The sequence below is a fragment of the Pipra filicauda genome, unplaced genomic scaffold, assembly GCF_003945595.2.
Source record: "Pipra filicauda isolate LSUMZ 115617 unplaced genomic scaffold, ASM394559v2 scaffold85_size2586006_pilon, whole genome shotgun sequence".
NCBI classification, from domain to species: Eukaryota; Metazoa; Chordata; class Aves; order Passeriformes; family Pipridae; genus Pipra; species Pipra filicauda.
Window position 1 is genome coordinate 1,449,703 of NW_024105042.1, and position 19,230 is coordinate 1,468,932.

The 19,230-nt window shown below is 43.3% G+C and overlaps 1 protein-coding gene across 3 annotated transcripts in view; it reads right to left on the reverse strand.

The window, feature by feature from the left end:
- The window catches only part of NEURL1 (neuralized E3 ubiquitin protein ligase 1), a 151,403-nt gene that overhangs the window by 131,376 nt on the left and 797 nt on the right, over positions 1 to 19,230 (reverse strand). The gene's annotated exons all lie outside the window — the stretch shown is intronic.

A 19,230-nucleotide genomic window follows, 5' to 3' on the forward strand; every position in this document is an offset into this window, starting at 1 on the left:
AATAAAGCTGTCATGATGTTCTGGAAATATGGTCTCACTGGAGGAACACATTGTAATTTTATATCCAGCTATTTAAGAAGATGAGACCAAGCCCTGAGTGACAGACACTTTGATGAAACAACACATGATTTAAATATAATAGAAAAACAGTAAAACAGAACTAATCATTGAGGCCCCCATGTTGTACTGTGAGCAGTGACATTTGCATTGGCACAGGGCATTCCCATCCAGACAGCTCCAAATCCTCCATGAGTATCAGTAATTAAAGTCTGTCATGCAGCCAGCAGGAGACAGGTTTTGTCACCCCAAGTTTTGCAGAAAGTGAGGTCAACATCCCACCACAACCTGTGGGACCCCCTCGCTGCCGGTGCGGCCCTGTGCACTCCCTCCTGCCTTGGCAGGCAAGGGCTTCACCTCCTCTTTGCTCTTTGGAATGGTCACCATGTCCTTCACTGTGTTAGGCTTTTCCCAGTGGAAAAGATACTGCACACTCCAGCTAGATTCCTCCCAAAATTCAGATCTAGGACCTGCAGACATAGTCTCACTAAGGAACACTCGATGTATTTCCCCTCATAAAATTAAGATGTAATTTTACATCAGCCTGTCTCTCTACATGCAGTGTTCTCCATATCCATATTTAATCTAGTAAAGAGAATATAAGTGGGTTCAGGAAAACAGCTTTTTTCCAGGTTTCCATGCAAGCTGGATCTCAAAACCCTTTTTTATGTCAACAGCAGACAACTGTTGTTGCTAGACTTCATCTAGCAGGGTTGGGAACTAACTTAAAAATGGCAGCTGGAAGCATTAAACATTTATTGGACTGGAGTGCATTGATTTTGGAAATTAACACTTTGCAAATTACTTCTGTGTGAACAGTAATTAAACAGTCAGTCACAGTCCAGTCCAGGTTCTGAATAAACTGCAACTCTTTCTGTAAAACATATGCATACATAAAAACACTAACACTTCTCTACTGATTTCCATCTGCACACACCAAATTGCTCTGTGATGATGAATTAAAATTAATTAAAAATTTGGAATGGTTTTCCACATAAAGTTGGAACAGTACGAGCCCTTGTGGCAGGCACTCAGGCATCAAGCCAGTTAAGCTTTCAGGGAGCAGGAGTAGCTGATGCATTGCTTTAAAATACCAAGGACTCCGTGACCTCATGGTCCCCGTGCTAGTAACGCTGGGGTTGAAGTGATGATAACAGTGGGATTGAACTGGTGCTTGTAACAGGGGGGAAACCATGAGAAAAGTTCAACTGATACTGCCAGGACCCTTGCAGGCTCTACATGTGATCCAGGAATAAAATCATAAATAGCATAAAGCTGCTATTTGCTTTTGAGCTCGCTCGTTCATGTGGGAATAGATTTGCTCAAGAGATATTGCAATTTTATTCCCTTAAGAAAAATATTCATCTCCCACTTGTGCTATTGCATGAAAAGTAATGAGACTCATGCAGTCTTTAATACACCCTTTTTAAAACAAAATATGTTTAACTCTGCTTTGAAAGTAGCTTCCTTTTCCAGAACTACAGGTCTTTCTTTCAAACACTGTTCAATAGCCTTTCCAGGACTATTTTCCCATTCACTGCACCTTCATACTCAGGATGGTAAGCATGTCCTATTCATTAAGGCACTAGCTGAAGCCTCAAGGTAAGGGCTGATGGTACTTTACTGACTTGGAAGTAGTGGGTACCAACCTTTCCTTCTTCAGCACAGAGTGCTGTACACTGTATTTTGTTACCATAGCTGGATTTATGCCATGCTCTGACTACATCACTGATTTTTTACTTTCTCTCTTCCCCCAAAACATATGGACTTACAAACCCATCAGAAACGAACAAACCCACCTACACAGGGACGGTGAGTGTGTCAGTCAAACTCTGAGCTCTCCTTGCGTCTGTGCCAATGGAATGGCAGAGGCTCCCCACAGACTGTGCTCAGCCATAAGGAGCTTATTCTCATTTTACAGGCAATGCTGTGCTTTGCTGTGGTGGTCGGGGGGGGCACAGAGGGGCTGCTCTCCCTCAGCAGCCAGGGATTGATCCTGACCTCACCACACTCTGTGTTCCCAGGTACCAGCCAACTGCAGCAGTGCATGGGTGGAAACGCAGAGCTGGCTCCACAGCAGCACTTGCACCCACAGCATAAACCCCAACAGAGGCATGGGGCAGATGAGGAGAAATCAGAGGGCTCCTCTGGCTTAGCCCAGCCAGGTGAGGACAGGGTACTGCTGGGAGTGTAGGAGGGGTCTTAAGTGCAGAGGAGTAGTGGTACCTTGCACAGATGCAGTTAGGAGCTCAGATGGGATGTGGATGTGCTGGCAAGACTACGCTCATTTTATTGTGTGCACATGCACACAGACTTCTTTTGTTTGCTTTCTCCCTTTCTGTCCCATTCCAAGGTGCAGATTGGGTTCATGTCCCCAGGAAGTCATGAGTGAGTTGGCAGAAGAAGACGAAGAGAAGGCAGCTGCCAGGAGACTTTAATGAGAGCTCAATCTACTCTCATGATACAGTTAAGAGTCACATAATGAAACAGAGGCTGGTTTGTTTGTTTTTTAATGAGCTCTATTTATATTTGACTTTAACTATCCTCATTCATTTCCTCTGCATCAAACCTCCACTGCTGAAATCTTGTGCATCAGAGTTAATAAAGGGCAGCTATAATCTGATTTACTGCATCATTCCAAACACGAATGTACTCACAAGAGGGGCTGATAGTTTACAGCAGCAACGTTTAAAGCAGAAGAACTGACAGCAAAATTGAACATAACTTCTCAGCTGCCTTGCTGAAGTAATTCCATAGACTTGTCTGAAGCATTTTTTTTCCCTGTTATTTTAACACTGAGAGGTTAAGGTTGTTTTTAAAGCTAGGTTTATGCTTCACAAACTGGAAGCTGCTGAAAATCAGGTGCCTTATCCAACAGATTTCATCTGGCTGTTAGGGATACCCGAGTTTCAAGATGTCAGAGAGAATGGAAAACCAGAGGAATTGCATGTGAACCAACCCAAGGAATGCAAGTTGTCAAGTTTTTTACCTTCAATAATGCATTAAAAAACTCCAACAAAATAAATTAAGGGGGTTTGTGACTTACTCCCTGTGAAGAGGATTAAAACAAAAATCAGCATTAGTATTCCCTTGATTTCTCCCTGTCCTTAAAATAGAAAGGCCACTGATTCCAACATAGCTAGAAATCTGAAACGGAGGGTTTCTCCTTGGAGGAAGAAATTTTGCCCCTTTTTCCATATTTAAGCTTTGAAACAAAGAGAGCTTCATTCTAGAGGAGCAGCTGTGTAATTAAGACAATTTCAGGATGAACAGTGTGATTCGAGAGCCAAATACTATCTTAATTATATGCATTAATATTCTGCTAAGAAGATGCTTATCAAAAAAAAAAAAAGATAGTTCATGTTATTGCACAAGGAAGGCCACTAAAAATATAAAAATAACCAGGAAGTGTGACAGTGCAAGACAGAGTGGGTCACTGCACAATGTGAAAGCGGTTCCCAGCTGCCGAGGAAGCGCCTGGCCAGTGGTAGAGAACACCCATATCTGAGCAAGGAGAGAGTGGCCAAAAGTCATCTGTTGTCAGAGCTGAACACTGAATGAGGGACTTCTGCGTCAAAGGGAGAGTTGTCCTGTGGCTGCATCAGCTACTTGGGAAGGATTTTTGGCTGTGATCTGTTCTAATTTTTTGTGAAGAAAAGCAATAAGGAGAGTATTCACAGAAACAGGCAGAAAAGTGAGAACCAGAGATCAGGACAGGCGGGTTAGAGAGACCAGTCTCATTTGCTGGACTGGGCACTGGAATGCCCTCCTATTGTGGAGACACAAGTCAGTCCTCATCTACAGACCACTCCTATTGCCAGGATTGGGTGAGGAGCAGCAACTGGCCCTGAGTGGCTGCCTAGGGGAGCCTGGCTGGCAGGTACACAGCAGCCAGTGCCCAGTGGACGGGAGCACAGGGGTTAGGAGCCGGAGAGCAATGTCTGTCACTGCCTCAGGAGGAACTGAGCATCCCTCGTCAGAGCCACAGTGTGATCCCACACTGCTCTCCCACCTCTAACCAAGGCTGCATGGCATCAGCTGATCATGCAGCATCAGCTGATCAAGAGAGAAAAGAAGGGATTTCCTTGTAGGTTAGGAAGCCACAGCTGGGTGTGGAACTCCTGATTCCACTATGAACAAAAAAAACCCAACACAATGTCTCAGAAAAACCAGAGGTGTCCTGCTTGTACTGGAACACTGATTGAAGGAACTTGCAATTGTACAACGGCATGGGCTCTCCAGTCTCAGGTGCATGAGGTGAGACTGGGGGATTTCTTGCTCACAGCCTCACTGCGGGGCCCTGCACTCCCATCAGCCCCAAGAAGTGAGGTAGGCTCCACATGTGAATGGGAAATCTCTAAGGAAAACCCAGGTGTTGCAGGAAGCAGAGCAGGGAATACAAAAGCATCACTCTTTCTGCTGAACAGGCAAGGAGCCAGCGGCATGCAGAGGTGCTATTCAGGATGAGACTTGGTGCAAGTGCACTTGGCCCTCCTGCCCTTTGATTCTCCCCAGGAAACACAAGCTCTCTGCAGCAGGAATAATCTTCCTATCACAAGCTGGTTTAAAATAATAATGCCTACAAATGTTTAAGGACTCAGAATCCAAATGACATGTGGCAGAAACACAGCAGCCTGGGCTGTCCTGGGAAGAAATGCTCTATTCTGCATACAGCAGAGGAAAGGGCAGGTTGAGGGCCGAACTACAAGTCAGCAGAGTCCAAATTTGTCCACTTCTCATGTCCTACTAAGCCACAGGCCATGGTGGTGAGGAACAGATACTCAGACTCTCTATTGCAGAACAATTTGGATGCAGAGCCAAGTCTTGCCTTCAAATTATTCCCAAGATCCACTGCATGAAGGCTGTTATGCTGCACAGGAAAAGCAGCAACATTTTGCCTTCAGGCTGGAATGGCATCCTGTGGTCCAGTGGCTCCAATGTCTCCATCTCAAAGCAGAAAACTCACCAGTGCCTTCCAGTACTGTCTCAGGCTCCCAGCGCAGGTATGGGATGGGATGGGATGGGATGGGATGGGATGGGGACAATTCAATAAGGGTACCCAAGACATTCCATTTTAATCTCTAAACTGTTTAGAAAACACTTTTCTCACCCAGCTCAAGAGCATTTCACCTGTGTGCTTTTGACACTACAGAGGTAGAGAGACATTTCAGACTTTCTCTTGCAGCTTGTCATGCACAAGGCTAACAGCCCCAGTGCCATCCCCTGGGAAGGGGAGATGGAAGGGCACCCATCTCACAAACAAACGTTGGATTGTTACTCAACTACATGGAGAGCCAAGGTCTCATTAATTAGCACTGACATTTACAACAGAGACCATGAGATATGAGCGATACAAAGATGGATAAATTCCAAAAGGATTAGGGAGCAAAAAAAGGCTGCGGGAGTTGGTTGTTTTTTCTTATTCTGAGTTTTCTTTGTAAAAAGAGACTATTGACATTTGAATTCCTTTTTCCATTAAAATGGAAAAGAAAATGTAGTCATTCCTTTGCTGTGTATCTAAATTGCAAGGTGCTACACACCACTGAAATGAAAAAGGAACCCTTGGACTGGACAGTCTCCAGTCACTGGTTTCGTGTGTGGACCTGAAGGTCACAGATTGGGAGGTGTTTGTGGAAAGGGTCTGGTCTTTGGTTCAGAGGATTTCCAAAAAATGTGAAAGTCCACCAGCTGTGTGCTTCTAATGACACAGGGTTAAGCTCATGATAAAATAAAACTATCTGCTCTTTCACATTTGCATCCCAAACCAGAATAAGCCTACTTTGATGCTCTTGTGGACTTGGCTTCTTCCACTATCTTTCATGTGCTCCAGTTGACATCATCAGGCATTCAGATTCCTTGGATGAGTTCCTCAGGCATTGACCAATGGAATTCTGCCTCAATTCATGACTCTCTTCTATATGGCAATGCTAACAGCAGAAACAGCTGCCCTGTTTCTGTGCACTAATTAACCCCATTTCTCACCTTCATCTCTGCTCTGTTGCTGATCTCTAGGAAAGGATCTTCAGTATTCAACAGAGAACCCCAAATCTAGTTCTGGAGAGTTAATCCACTGACAGTGATAGTGGGACAGAGGAAGTCTGGCAGAAGGGGAGCAGATCCTGTACTTAATCCCAGCCCAGAGGCAGATCCTCCACCACCACCTCAACCTCCACATTCTTTCCAGGGTGAACATGGGAGGTTCACATTCACATTGAGCTCTGGGGTCTCCTTTCCTCTCCCCTTCCCAACCTGTAGATTCAAAACTCACCAAGACATTAGTATGCCATTAGACTAGAGGGCAGAAGTGTTAACATCTGCAATCTGCATCAGCTGGAGAGGCAGGAGGACACTTAATGTATGTCTATGACAATTGGGCAGGGCAGAGACAACCTTCTACCTTTATTTAAAACCTTATTTAAACCAAGTCAGAAAACCCCATCACCCTGGTGTGGTTTTCCAAAGCACAACATATAAAATGCTCACAAGCACTACAATCCTCAAAACAGCTTTCCTCTCTCCTCTTGCCATCCTGCTAATTGTGATGTCTGGGGCTATAAAAAGGCACAGCACAAGAGCATGTCTCTCATTCCGATCTGCTTCCATGTTTAAAACCACAGCTTATCTAATGACACTTAGGAAGTGTTACCAAGGAGACTGTTTGCATCCTGCATGATGTTGCTAAAGCAACACTGCTAAATTAGATGCAGCTCTCTTAGCCTTCACCTACTGTATTTGCATTGCTATTAAAATGGAATAGTCACAGGCTTAAACTATGTTTGAGTCATTCACTCATCCAAACACCTGAAAATAGTCCAATGGCAGCAGTTATGGAGTTTCCCCTTAAATCTAGCCCATCTAGGTCTCCATCTCTTACGTGAATTTCTAGCTTGCCCATCAATGTGACCTGCAGACAAAACAAGCCATCTTTCATACCACAACCTTCCTCCACAGGACATGTTTTCCCTATACGTTTGGCTTTTATTTGAATACATCAGGAGATTTTAACTGTCATAAATAATTACAGCATCTTAGCATTTGATGGAGCACAGCAGAAGGCAATTTGTAAGTAGCATTAATTTTTGAGACACAAGATGGCTCAGAGGCACTGGAAATGCGACAACTTGCCTGGAGTTTATGGGTCAGCTGTTCATCCTTACCCTGAGTCTTGGTTCAGCTGTAAAGAGTCACCATTCAAGGGCTTCAAGATGGCCCATGGAAAGATTAAAAGCTAAATAATAATTATTTATTTTACCCTAAATAATAGGGTAAAATACTCATTAAGGAGGTGATACTAAAATTGAAATAAATTAAAACTATCCATCACAGAATCAACTAGGTTGGAAAAGACCTCTGAGATCATATAAGTCCAACCTTTGACCTACTACCACCTTGTCTACTAGACCATGGCACTAAGTGCCACATCCAGTCTCTTCTTAAATACCTCCAGGTGACTCCACCACCTCCCTGGGCAGCCCATTCCAATGCCCAGTCACTCCCTCTGTAAAGAACTTCTTCCTAATGTCAAACCTAAACCTCCCCTGGCACAGCCTAAGACTGTGCCCTCTTGTCCTACTGCTAGTTATAAACAAAAATAAAGGCCAGGGGTTATTTTAGGTGATGTTACAGAAGAAATTAAACATAGAAGCTCAAAAGACTACTGGTAGGAGGGAGAGTTAGCAACAGCAATCAAGAGGTGTGCTGGCAATGGTTTCCAAGGCAATTAACAACTTCTCTAGAGTTTGGACATTTGTCAATATGCTAAAAACCATAAAATTCAAATACCACCCCCCCAGACACACACGTTAATGTAGAAATATGGACAACTGTCAGGAACTTTACAGCAATTATTACAATTGTGTAACAATGTATTGTATTTATTGTACCTATATAATAAATATAATTTAACTCTATTCTTCATCATACCAAGCAATGTCACAAGCAAAGACACTGGACTCTGAACTCAAGTATTCTGATGCAAATCAAGAGCAATGTATTGCACCCACAGTTTTCTGTTCTGATGGTCTGAGCAGTACATTTCGGTCAACAACACATAACAATAACATGTCATCCTACCAATACCCAGCTGGAACTCTCCATCACTATTTAATATATTTATTCCAAAAATAAGTCCTGCTTTTAACACTTTCAAATTTAACAGATAAACTCAGGCGAGGACATAAATACTTGGCATCTGTCACTGAATTCAATCAGCTTCCCGAATCAGAGCAAAAGCACCCTGTTCCAGCTCTGCTGCAGCACATAACATGGTTTGGGTGCCTCTTATTAATAAATCCCTGCTTTAGCCCAGAAGCACTACTAAAAAGCACACCTGGGAGCATTTTACTATATATAAAACCTCTGTTCCAACAGCAGATTTGATATTCCTGCAGAATCTAATCATAAGAAGGTAACTCTCCTTCCTGCCGAACAAGCTGCAGCACGAGAAAGCACACGTCCAGAAAACATTTCACCTGCCAGCGCCTGTAATTGCTCATGCCTGGGAATTTAAGCTGAAATACCAGAATCTGGACTGGGAAAGAATTTGGTAGCAGTGTTGGGCTCCAAGTCAGCCAGCCAGCTATGTCCTTTGGCTTTTGTGCTTTTAACAATATTTAAGGATGCTTTTCAGAGGACTGGAAGAGAAGAGCTCAAGTGAGTCAGTGGTAGCTGAACGCCATTGCCTCCTCTCAGAAGGATGCTGCTGATGCTTTGCTGGGCAGGGAGGGAGTGATGTGGGCAGATGGAGATGAATGGCTGCTCAACTGGGTCAGTGGACTGGGAATACAGATAAAGACCTCAAGTCCTCGTATGTCCACGGAAGGCAAAACTGGATCTCAAGTCTGGATCACATGAACTCTATGAGAATTTGATGGATATAGACTAATGTGTTCAACAGATGAATTGAGTCTTCCTCCTGTTGAACTGTGATGTAAAAGACAAATTAATCATTTGACCTCCCTATACATCAGCCTACTTTAGGACGAGGGGATGGCGCAATCTCTTTCCTGCCTCCTTGCAGCAGCTACAGTGAGGTTCAGTTCCTCAAGTTCTGTCACATAGCAAAAACATGATGGTTCAAGTCTCATGGGACTCCAGATCTACAACAGCCACACTCCCTCATGCTTCCTCTCATGGCCACACAAGAAAACTCCATGACAGTTTAGAAGGTGATCTACAGTCCTCTGTGGGAAAGGGTTATGTCCACCCAAAAAGGCTGCAGAAGGTGCTTTTCAGCTGCCCCTGCTCAAGGGGAACTTTCTCAGGACCCAACCCTTCTCGCTGACTTCAGGAGCCCCATGTGAAACAGGACAGGGGGATCTCCCAGGAAGGGTCAAAAATGAGGATTTGATTACCAGCAAGGCACAGAGAGGGGAGGAGAGGGGTTATCAACCTTGCCACCAGCCAGCTCCTCCTTCCCCCATGGAAAATAAGATCAAAAGGAAAAAGAGTTTTTTTCTGTGCTAGCCATGCCTTTGAAATTTTCTAAGGACTTTCTGTTGGTTTTGGATCAGGTCCTAGACCCATGTGGACAGAGTTCAGTGTGTCTGGATTATTTATAATCAAAAAGGTTCCCTCTGCAACCAAGTATGTAAAATACCTTATTAAAACATGCCCTGCTCTGTATCTGGCCCAATGGAGTTGGCATGAAGAAGTTCTAAGCACACCCTAAGAAACGCTGCTGGACTGAGAGTTGTCATTACTTCCCTCATCTCAGTTCCTCCATGGCCTTATCTAAACTATGTCATAAATCTTCTGGGTTTTGTCTGAACTCTCCTCCTCCTAGTGACATTCTGTACTTCTGAATAATGTTGTCTCCATATGAATTACAAGGGACACAGTTAATAATGCTCCACCAGAAGCAAGGGAAGCAGTGGGAAAACAGCTAAAAGCTACACTGAACTGTTTTCTTACTTGTAATCTTCTGTCATACTTTGAGTTGGAAGATTAGATAACGAGACTATTTATAGCAGCATTGCTGGATGTGTATCACAAAACCTTTATTGTTAAAACCATAGCAAGTATAAAATTTTAATTTTGCCTGCTACTTCCCTGTGTCACAGCTTCATTTGCAGCAAAGCATTTTTTCTTTTGCTGGGGGGCTATTAATAATGGATGTAACATTAATATTTCCAAATTGGGAGTTTACCCTCAGTCACTGTTCCCACCCATCACTCTGTAATTTGTCCTCCTGGGCTTCATACTGGACTGACAACAAGAGACTGACAGTATCTGCTCAGCCACCAAACACACTTTCTCTGGGCAAGAGCAACCAGAGCTCACTCCATTCCCTGCTACACGTCCCACCTGCACAACTTCTCTTGTTGAAATCTTAAGCTGCTTTTAATCTCTCTGCTACGTCCTCCAGTACACACATGTAGGGTCCGAGAACAACTGTCCAAAGGAAATGCACTGTACACCAGATGATCTCCAGGGGCCATGAGGCACTCGGCAGATGGTGAGAACTTTCTTCCACAACTAATGCAGGGCAGATTTCAAGCAAAGAGGAGCAAAGCCCTCAGCTGTCAGTACTTATCACTTGACATCTCAACTCTAAACCTTTAAAAACAAAAGGTATTTGTGGTTTTAATTAGGAAGAACTTTGCACCTTTATTTCATTTCATGCCTGTTAATGTGATTGTTCAGGGGTTGTACCATTAAAACAGAAATGGGAATAGGAATGTAGAAATCCAGTACTAACATCAGAGGTCACCCAGGTCCCTCATTATGTTCTCACTGCATTTTTTAATAAAGAAAGTAAATTTCAACTACTTCTTTCTGTATTTGATGAACATAATCAATTAGGAACATTTTCTCTTTTGCATTTTCTATCACATCTATTTAAGTGACTCACTCACTCACATAATACACAGATTTCTGTTTGCAACATTTACAGTTATTTGTGTCCCATCTTCTACAGTGACTCAATATTTCTATGGGAAACCATCTCTTCCCTTCCTGCCTAGTAAATACTTGTTAAGTATAAAAAATTAGACATTCGTCATGGACAAAAATGATCTTGCAAGATAGGTATTTAGAAACACAATGGCACCAGTTGCCTAAATCAAAGAAATCATGAGTAATACCAATACAATTAAATGCTATATTAAAGAGGTATTACTTAAGGAGGAGATTTGAACTAACCTTCTGATGAAGATATGGAATCTGGATGGTAGATAAGCTCTGCATCTGTGTCTGCTTGGCTTATCTGGCCAAAGCCTGTCCAGTAGTAAGTTAAGACCCAACGCTAAGCTTTACATTAGATGGTGTTGATGAGCAGTAGAACACAAAAAACAGTCACATCTCCATCCAAGTAGCAGTTAAGGGGAAATCAAGCAGAGCTCATGCCTAACAGAGGACAACAGTAGGGTTTTTAAGTCATATGTTGATATATGGGCAGTCAATGTAAACTAGAATGAATCAAGCACTACACAATTACACTTCTTCTGACTGGGCCAGGGTGTGGACCACAGTTTTAAAGCAGGGTGAAGCCAGAGGGATGTTCAAGCAGGGGCTGCTGACAAAGACTTTCATATTCCCATTCAGCTCCCCAAGTAAGAAAACCAATACTTCAAAAGTGTCCCTGATTATTCCACTGGGACAAATGATCCCAGATTTTCAGCTCTGCTCAGCATCCCATGGTCCCTGGGCTCATCAGAAGCTGAGCTCCCTCTTTGCTAACCCACTGGCTAGTTACTGACAGCACAGCACCGGCTATTCACAGAGCTCACTGGTCATTGTTTTGCTGAATTGATCTTCTCGAGTCCTGATGCTAGATATAGGATGTGTTCTGCTCATATCATAAAAATTATGAGATGGAGTCAATAGGGAATCCCTGCATACACCCATGCACGTGTGTAAGCCCACATACAGAGGAAAACCTGGAAGCGTCAGTGTTACCAGTGTGAAGCTCAAATACTGCTTACAAAGGAACAACAGAGGAGGGAAACTCCACAAGCAATGCCAATACTTTTAAATTTATTTTTACTAAAATGTTATTACTGTTTAAAAAAAAAGTTTACATTAAGCTGTAGCCAGGTGGGCATCCGTCTCTTCTCCCAGGCAACCAGCAGTAGGACAAGAGGGCACAATCTTAAGCTCTGCCAGGGGAGGTTTAGGTTGGATATTAGGAAGAAATTTTTTACAGAGAGAGTAATCAGACATTGGAATGGGCTGCCCAGGGAGATGGTGGAGTCACCATCTAAAAACCCTGGAGGTTTTGAAGATGAGACTGGATGTGGCACTTAGTGCCATGGTCTAGTAACTACAGCGGTGTTGGATCAAGGGTTGGACTTGATAATCTCGGAGGTCTTTTCCAACCTAGTTGATTCTATGATTCTGTGAAGTGTTTTTTTTGAAACTAAAAAACCTGCCATAGCACTTCATTGCTGAGACTGACAGCAAACTATTAAGATTTACTTTTCAGAATTTTGCATTAAATAGCCCTACGGTTTAACCTGAGAGTTTTCTGACAGCTGAGAATCCTTCCCTATGCTTCAGCAAAGAGCTGAACTGAGGCAGACTAATGGAGGACTGTATAAACATAATACCACCATGGCATCCTCTACCCTGTAATTTTAAAACATAATCCTATTTTAATCCTGTAATTGAAAGGCCAAATAACCAGTAGAGTAAACATGAACTTATATACAACACACTTTTACCAGCTCGGGATCCCCAAGAATGAATAGAGATGAAACCTTACCCCATATAGTCACATTAACCCAGACCTTAGTATGGGTAAGTATCCAAGAGTCTGCCCTCCTTCCCAGCTACTCAGCTAGCAATGCCCTAGTTAGCCAGGTTAAAAGGCAGCTCAGGGTCATGGATACATGTCCTACTCAGAAGAAACTTTAACCATTGCCAGACCCTAACTTCCAGTTAAAATTCAGCTCTCATCCCCAAAACTACTTTGGTACTTGTGGCACAGAACTGAGCACCTGCACAGTGCTGTGATTAAAGCGAGAAACTACTTTGGGATTTGGCAGTTTGCAGCACAGCACTGAGCACCTGCACGGTGCGTGATTAAGGTTAATCTGAGATCAACCGTTTCTAGATGGAGACAATCCTGAAACACAGGTGTTGTGGATCCCACTCCTTGAGACAGCCAGAACTGGATTACTCAGATGTCCTAAAATTTCAAGGCAGACCAATTCAGAGCATGTGTGGATCACCAGCTTGAAATAAGTAGCCACTGTGAGGGTACACACTGTAAGTAATACAACATGTACTTATGTACTTGCCACGGGCAACAATTTCAGCAATGCAGAAGTAGCTGGTTCCTGCAATTATCCTAGCAGCAGTAGGTAAGAACAGCTGCCAAATCTGAAATATTCCAGGCCTCTGTATTAGAAATCTTCCCAGATATGGGAATAACCACAAAAGCTGCTATTTCAACAGTGTAGGAAACAAAATGAAGTGGGGGCTACTTAGGCTCCTGTCATTGGGAGGTCAAGGTAAGCAAAGAGAACCTGCTTTCTTTTATTCCAGAAGAGTCCACAAATGCATAAGCAACTGTATTTGTCAAAATCACAGTGTGCAGGAGACACAGTCTCATCCAAGAAAGCTTGTACAGGGACCTCAACACAATCTCTTCTGTCCCCCAAATAAAGCCTTTATGTGATTTTGAGGCTGACTGGCAATGAACCACTCTGTAAACAACTGGGCAGGGATGCTCATGATAAAGAGGATGGATCCAGCTAGAGACCAGCCAACACCAGAACAGGCTCTATCCCTCTATCTCCAACTGCAATGTCTGAACAATCCAACTCCAGCTTTCACTGTTGTGGAGAAGTTCTCATTTCAGCACTGTCCTTTTCAGCTAAACCCAGGTAGCCTTAGGAAGATGCCCTTGGGAAGTTGATATGAGTAGGGCAAGTATGTGGTCTTTGTATGTCATAAACTTCAAAGGATTCCACTTTCATGACCTCCTCCAATCTTCCATAAAATTGGACCCATTTTAGCATCCACAACATCCACTATTAATAAGCTCTACTGAGCAACTAACTACTGCAGATGGTTACAGCCTCTTTTTGTTCAAAAGAAGAAAGAATCAGCTTCATTTGATATCCTCCTAATTCTTGTACTGGAAAAGACAGTGAAGAGTGCAGCTCTGCCCCTTCTTTACATGCCCATCCCATGCCATTTCCCATCCTGGTTATCTCTTTTTCCAGAGACAAGAGTCCTAGTTTATTCGATCATGCCTTATATAAAATTAATCCAGACTTATGACTGTCCCTTTTGCCCTCCTCTGAACCTTTCCCAGTTCTTCTGTATCTTTCTTCAGATTTTGGAAGCAGATGAGCCAGAACTACACGCAATATTCAGATTTACACAACAACCTTATTAGTGGCCTCTATTTTCTTCTGTTTGGCTTCCCTTACAATTTCTAGTATCTAATTTGCTTTTTTAAACTGCTATTGAGCCTGACACTAGTATTTTCAGCTCTATCACCCCACTGATGTTTTGGTTCCTACTGGTTTTGAAGAGCAGCCTTTCTTGCCTCTGAAAAATACAGAGAATCACCTGTGGTCAAGACACCACGTGATTTCCTGGGAAATTTCTGACAAGATGCATCAATACCTGCCCCACCAACAGGCTTCAGTACCCTATGAAAAGGACAATGGGAAAGGAAAAGTAAGAGCAATAAATTGTTGTGTTTGGAACACTGAGCAATTTTAGGCAGTTTAAATGCAGTAAATCAAAGTTCAGTAGCTAGGAAAAAAATCTAGTGCTTGGGAGAGGGTTGAATAAACCTGAGAACCTCAGGCAGGAAGACCTTTATACCTATAACCCAGACACACTGACAGGTCAGAGGAAAACCCAGCATGACCCAGGACAGAATGAAAGCAGAAGGGCAGAAAGCAGGAGGCATCCTTCAAAGCCTTGAATGATGAAACTTCTGATTCCATAACGCTGGAAGAAAATGAAATAGTACTTCAAAGAAGAACCAATTATGACAGCAATGGGAGCTGAGACTATCTCACAGTGTCACTACTGGTATTCCCCCCAGTGCACTGCTTGCACTCCAACTTCTAAGTCCCATGACCATCAGTTGCTGATGACTTTTTACCGCCCCCTTAGTTTCATTTAGTGAGTGCACAAAATGGAGCCAGCAGCAGGAGAGTCTTTCAACAATATACAATTATCGAAATGCCTACACCAGCTAGATTACTATCTTCTGCATGTATTTCACAAGCTCATAAAACACCAATGAAAGGAGAAGAAAGTCCGACATATTTATGTGTGAGATATAATGTTTGGAACAGCAACTGCAAAAATGCAGGCAAAGACTGTATAATCATGACTGGTACCCTCCAGGGGCCAGGGGAAGCAGGAAAGCCTCTGCCTTCTTGGCAAAGTGCTGCACAGCAGGCTGCTCTTTTGGGGGCCTGCAGCCAGAAAGGTGGCAACACCCTTCATCAAATCACTGCTGACTCTGACTTCAGGTTTCCTAGCAAAAGAACGGCCTAAGAACTGTCCTGACAAGGTACCAGTCTGCTTCATGTGATACTCTGGACATATAAACCTCAAATCATCCCACAGAGATCACCCAGACACATGAGTAAAGCTCTCTATATGAATGAGCAGGCAGCCATGGAAGCACCCAGCACAACATGACTCAGGTCTTGACAGGAGGCTCCAGATGCAAATAAAAAAGAATAACCCATGAGTAATCACCCACTGCTGAAAAGAGAATCCCTGACAGCTCAGCCTGTTTCTGTAATACTGCGCATGCATTCTTCTGCATAAGTATCATAAGGTCCATTAACCTGTGAGAAAATCAACAGGAAGAAATCCTGCTTGCTGTCACTCACCGGGGAAATCTACCTTCCAAGGCAAGAAGAGGCTCAGGAAAGAGCACCAACCTGAGTAGGAGGCTAGAGGAGAGGATTTAAGAAAGGAGACAGTAATACTTCTTAGATTCTACAATGTAATATTGATCTGCTGTCTACAGCAATGGCTAAGACTTCTTGATGCTGAGGACATGGAGACAAGTGAGGACAAAGAGCCGCTTGTCCATGGAACACAGGAGATGGCATACAGGTCCTATCTCTCACTTCTGACCCAAGAGCTACCAAAAACTGCATTTCTAGCATCCTAGACTAGCAAATCTGGGAACTACACAACAGTCTTAAAAGAATACACAGCCCACACATCACAGTAGGAAAGGTTAAATACATCCAGTAAGACTGAGCAGCACTCAGCAAAAGCCAGAGACTGGGAAAAGGTAACACTAGGCAAGGAGGGGAACTTACCAAGCTACACCAGGGTTAGAAAGAAGAGTTAAGAGAGGAGATTGAATAAACCATCTTGCAAGAACCTTGGGGCAGGGAGATGGGTTGAACCGGGGATGTATGTCTTGAGAAATAATAGAAGTCTCCTTGGACGGAACAGTTCAAGCCAGACTGCCCTGACACAAGTAAATAAACGGTAGCCAGAGCCACTGGTGCGAAGGTCAATCCTTTTCATCTCAGAATACAGGAGATTAGATACTGCTGGAGTTTTCCCACTTGGTTCCACTCCAAACAGCCATACACACCTTGTTTGATAGTTATCACAAACCATATTTCAGAGAGGGTGGACAGCAAAAATTTCCTGGAGTTTATCTGGCTACATCATTAAGGAGATTGTTACCAGATAATCATAATCTTTTGCTCAGCATTAGGAAAGTACACAAAGGATCACCTTCCGTCACCCCCGACAAACAGCCACATCTGGGTTATGGGAAGGGAAATACTCACAGGAATGCTGAAAATAATCTCACCTCAACCTCCCCACCACGATATCACCAAGTGATAACCTCCTTTGAACCACTGTCCAGGACTTCAAGTTTAACAGCTCCATCAGAACCATGGCATCTGATCAGCTGTGGTCCTGGAGGATCTCTGGTTCCGCTGACTGTCTGCAAACCAGCCAAAGCCTGAAGGCACAACTGTGGTACCAAAATCTGGATTAACAATATAGACATGATATACTGCTTTGGAGTAAGTGCGTGCTTGCATGTAGCGGTTTCTAGTGAACAGCAATGTGAACTTCTTTTACAAAGGGCTGGACATAACAGATTTTAAAGTACTGCCCTACTCAAAAGGCAACTCTAAAATCATCAATCAGCCCAGGGTTCCAGGTTTACTCATGCAGGAATCTTCAGAAAATACCTGCCTAATTCAGTTACCTGGTTTTAAAACTGCAGCTGAAGTCTGAGAAACAAGATGGGAGCTCTCCTCCTTAGGCATGACCATCAAAAGCAAAGCAAGTATTCTCCCAGCCATGTCAGCTTTTGTGAGATTTCTGTTATGCCTTTAACCACCAAAAGTATCACATGGTCTTCAGAAGATTTATGTAACTAAAGGTGACCATTTTTAGCGGGATTCACAGAAAGGCATAAAAATTTGCCTCACATGGGCAACAACTCTACCATGTACAGAGGTCTTACTGCTTACATAAGCAAAGATGAACTTGTAAGGTTCAGGGACTCAGTTCAAAGTCCCCAGACCACCCTGGGAAACAACACAATCATAGCTCTTTTTTTAGCAAGAATGAGCCCAAATCACTCCTTGGCACCAAGTTAGGTAAGAGATCTTCACAGAAGAAAGTACTAGATGGTGGCCAACTTATCAAAGTTCAGTATCTCTAACACTGAGCCTGACACTGAAGGAAGAACAACTGGAGACCTTCAACCATAATACACTTTACAAAATGTTAAATGGCAGATATATAACAAAACTGTGTGACATTCATACTTTCGCTGCTATGCCTCGAGTCCATTTTACAGAAACCTGTCAAATGCAATCAGATTTGTTTATTCCACATTTAAATGTAGGACCTGAGGCAGTCTGGTTTCAAAAAAAGACAGAAAAGGCACATATTGTCCCTGGCAGTTGCTTGTTTTTTAAAACAAAGGCAATTCCTTGTTCAGTCTTTATTCCAAATAAAAATTATTTCAATGCTCTGCTGCATTACTGTCTTGAAAACATTTCTGCTTGCTGCTTCAGCACAGGTAGAAATTTAGTTAAAATAGAAATTAAAGGAAGAAATAAAGAAACAGAGTGTCATTAACACACAATTCCCACCCTCGCCCCCCCACATCAGGTGATTCATACAGAGCATCTTCAAATCTCACATAAGCCACTGATAATGGATTAAGTAGCAGTGTCCCTTCTGGCTCCAGTTTATAAATTCTTATCTGCTTAAGGTTGCTCCATAAAGACTTCCAGCTGACAGCATGATTCTTAAAGAGACAAATCCTTCCTGGCAGTTTACAATTGCATACCAACTATTACAGCATTGCATGTGCCTTCATGTTTACATTGATAGAGGATGATGGTTCACTGGTTAGAGTTCAGTATCCCCCTCCTTGCAAGTGTAATTTTAAGCAGAGCCATTGCCTGGGCTGAGTTTCTGACTGGCTTTGCCCATGACAGTCAGAGCAGTGAGCATTCCTCATGTCTCCGTGTATGGCCATTAAAACAGCCATGATATAATCACCCTCAGTTCGCACAACTGTTCCAAATCATGGAACATCATCCTACAGACGAAGGGAGCAGAGAGTTGTAACAGAAGAATAATGCAAGTATCAGAAAATCCTTCAGTATAACAACCAGTTCCCCAGCTCATCATTAACCATTTCCACTCCCCTAGACTATGCCAAAGAACTATCCAAAAGCTCAGTAACAATGAGGGTGAACAGCACCATCCACATTTTCCACGCTGGTGGCTGCAAATTCTGCAACACACAAGGGAAGCTGCAACAAGTTATGATCTGAAATGGCTGTGGGAGCAGCACCTTCCCTCATTCCCTGCTTACAAAGAGATATCTGACATCTGCTATTCCCCATCATCCAGTGCCTTTGGCTGTGAAAATGAGCTTAGTGAAGGGTACCCAGGCAGTGTTGAACACACATGGTGTGTCCTGCTGCCCAAGGAAATCCCTTTCATGAACGATGGGTTACTTTCAGCTACCACCCTCCCAGCTTATGGCAAAAGGGGGTTGAAAAGGGCAGGGATAGAAGAAACCTCGGGCAGCCTCTCCTATTCACATTACAGAAGTCACCCCCATCCCATTTGGTCCCAAAAGGTCCCTAGGATTTCAGAAAACGGATTTCATCCTTGTGAGGAACAGAACAGCCACATATGGTGGACAAGGAGCCCCAAATACTGCCTGCCCTCCTCCAA